The sequence below is a fragment of the Myotis lucifugus genome, unplaced genomic scaffold (genome assembly GCF_000147115.1).
Source record: "Myotis lucifugus unplaced genomic scaffold, Myoluc2.0 scaffold_631, whole genome shotgun sequence".
Lineage (NCBI taxonomy): Eukaryota > Metazoa > Chordata > Mammalia > Chiroptera > Vespertilionidae > Myotis > Myotis lucifugus.
Genome location: NW_005871679.1, coordinates 123,204 through 126,527, shown reverse-complemented (window position 1 = coordinate 126,527; position 3,324 = coordinate 123,204). Strand labels below are relative to the sequence as shown.

Here is a 3,324-nt window from a genome sequence, read left to right as displayed (position 1 = left end):
GGGGGAGGGGCGCGGGGGCGGCGACGGGGCTGCGGGGTGTGGGGAAGGAAGCTGGCCGAACACCCGACCCGCCGCGTGGCCCAGCCCGACCCGCTGTCCACAAAGAGCCGCCCGGGCCACCGCGCTGTTGGGACGCGGTGGTTTCCATGGGCTGCCCGGGGCCACCGTGGGCGCTTGTTCCGAACCAGAGCGAGCGCGGTTGACCCTCCCCTCGGGCCCGCCCCGCCGCTAACGGAGTGAGTGTCCGGCCCTGCGTGGGGCGGCGCTTCCGGCGTGTAACTTCGTGGGCACGAGGCACAGACCTCCAAGGTGGGACTGCAGGGTCACCGGCGGGCTCTTCTGTCCCGTTAGGGTCGCCTGGGTCGTGGGGGCGCCTGCCTTGGGCTCCAGCTCAGGGCCTTCCAAGGACCGCGCGAGCGGAGGCCGGTGGTCACGCACCCGAGCTGGCCGCCCAGCCAGGGTCAGATGCACAGCGCCCAGGGACGCACGGGGACAGCCCAAAGCCGAGTTTAAGTGCGAACCAGGCTGTAAACACGCAAATGATGCAAAGTCTAAGCAGTCACTGCAGAACCCCAGGCGCTGTCCTGAGCCCAGGCTGACACAGCACTGTCCCCGCACCCGGGGCCCACACGCACACCTGACTGCATCCACCGGGCATCCCCTGAGATGGCCGGGGGTGGGGTGTCTTCAGGCCCCGGCTTCCCTGGGTGCCGCCGGGGGTCAGGGAGCGGCTGTGACATGGCTCAGTGGCTGTGCTTTGAACAAATGGGCGGCTGCACGTGTGGTGTCTCCAGTGCTGCCCCGAGCTTCCTCCCGCCCTAACGTGCTTCGTGGCCCCTCCAGCTACTCCTGAAATGGTCATGAACTAAAGTTAAAATGCCTTCTTCACGGGTAGTCGTGAGGATGTCACCACACACAGCTTGCAGCTACTGTTCAAAACCTAGAAATTCACCTGTAGCCCTTGACTTGAATAAAAGGAATGTTGCAAGTTTGGGGTTTCCCAGAGAAAACTGAACTCCAAGGGCTGACTTTGAAGGCTTCTCCCTCCACTTGCCTCGGAGAGGAGGCAGCTGTGCCCAGTGCCCTTGGGTTCTTGGCTTCCTCCTGTTTCCTGCAGTTGCCCATGAAATTACTCTCTGGGAGTCAGTGAGCAGGAAGTGGGTTTAATATTTAATCACAATTTTCCTAAAAGGTCAGAGGCTTCTGCATACCATTGTCTTATTATTTTAATGATTTTTTATTCCTAGAGAACAGTTTGAGTATCATTCCTTTTTTACATATATCTGGAAAAAACATACCGTTTATTTACATACATTTTGCATTCATTTACATATATATGATGTGTAAAATCTATATCTAAAAAAATCTACTTTGAAGTCTTTCCAATGATGTTTCTTATTGTGCACCGTAGAAAAATACCATTAACGCATTTTCTGTACCTTTTTGTTTTTTATCATTACGTTTTTGATGTAACTTGAAATTATAATCATTTTTTTCTTATATTCTTACTTTGGGTGGTCCATTTCACCATAAGTTATAGACACTTTTGAGTTATACACTTGATATTTTTTAAGAAGCAGTTCAAGAAACAATTTTTGTGAGTATCGCGAATGTGAAAAATTATATCAGCCTTCACTTTCGCATGTCTTGGGTGCCATGAAACACCCAAGACCACCAGGATGCCGTCTCTTTCTAACCTCTGACATGTACTTCTGAAGAACAGGACATAGTCCTGCCTTTTAGCCATGCATTTCTCGAGTAAAACATCAAAAATGAAGTTCCATTGAAAAAGCTTATGCAGTTTATTAAAAATCAAAAACTAAAAATTGGAACAAATTGAAAGTGTACACATTTCAAAGCTCCCGAGTGTGGGTGGGGGGCGCGCCTGCGGTGTCTAGGGAGTCCCGGGGCCAGGGCTGAGCTGGCACTACAGAGGCCGTGCGCTCGGCGGGCCTCTGTGCGGGGAGGAAGGTAGTTCCTCGGTTTTTCATTCCCGCAGGATCCCGTGTCCCCTGCAGTCCCGAGTCATCCCTGTTTTCTGTGGGACTGTTTCATTTTAAACCTCATTCTACAGTGTCAGCCGCAGTCCCAAGCCTTAGACATGCGTGCCACTTTTTGTTAACGTTTATTATTTTTTAATAAATATGTAAATGGAGATGAAGATCTTCCTGCTTTTTCAGACCATGTGTTCACTCCGGGGGCAGTGCTGGTGGACTCTGGTACCAGGACTGCGCCTGCAGGGAGTTAGGTAGCATGGACCTTTGACTGCACACCCATTTATTTAAGTCTTTTAGAAACATTTGAAAAGTTTTGCCACAAATGTATGTCACGAATATATAATTAATGCCAATTGGTACCTGAGTATCCATTTGCTTTCAGAATCTGTCCTGTGAAACAGAATGATAACTGCTTCACAGCGCAGTTGAGCGTTGACTTAGATTCTGCCTGGGAAAGGTCTGTAACAGGGGTCCTGTTACTGGCTTTAAAAGGCTCTCTGTTCATAATCTCTAACCGTGTTTGAAATTAGCTAAAATCCTGACATCGACAGCACATTGCGGGGCACGGTTGAAGGTTTTTAAAATTCTCATTGAAATATATCATGGGCAGCCGTGCTGAGCCACGCGGGTTCCTCCCACCGTACTGCTAGGACCTTCACTGCGTGTGTGTGTGTGTAACGCATTGGTCATAGGTAGTGTCACCTGTGTGTTTGTGCATTCAGATGCTTAGCAGTCCAAACACTGCACACGTGTCCTGACAGCTGTGGTCCCGGCAGAGAGCAGCGACCTGCTCTGAGATGAGAACCTGGGGACAGGTGTTTCCCTAGTTACTGTTTCATGTTCAGAGCCTCATGTGCCCTCAAAATACTCTTGGGCGAATGAGCTGCAGCTAATCCTAAGCAAACAGCTACCTGGGACCCGCCCTCCAGCGCTCACACTGTCCCAGCGCAGGTGCCAGGGAGTGGGGGCGATGCTGGGCAGCGCCGGGTCACCGCGCAGGTGCAGTGCTGTCAGGGATCTCACCTGGTTCATTGTCTTGAGCACCTCCCACCAGGGTTCCCTCTTGAATGGTGCCCCACCTGTAGGCACCCCCGGCTCCCGTTGGTGACATTGTTAGAAGAGGATTCAGTGTCTGGAGGGGAGGTTTCCAGCGTACCTGTTCTCCCCTGAGGGTTCTGTTTGTGTGTTCCCTGGGCAGGGGAGCCGGGGTGGTGCAATGAGATGCTTCCTTCATGGCCAGGCAGGTCACATCCCGGTGCAGGGTGGTCGGTAGCCCCGATGCACGCGGCTGTTTATTCGGCAGCTGCAGGGCGCTGGGATGGGGTGC

General features: G+C 52.3%; 1 protein-coding gene across 1 annotated transcript in view; it reads left to right on the top strand.

The window, feature by feature from the left end:
• The window catches only part of E2F5 (E2F transcription factor 5), a 15,370-nt gene that overhangs the window by 519 nt on the left and 11,527 nt on the right, over positions 1-3,324 (top strand). The gene's annotated exons all lie outside the window — the stretch shown is intronic.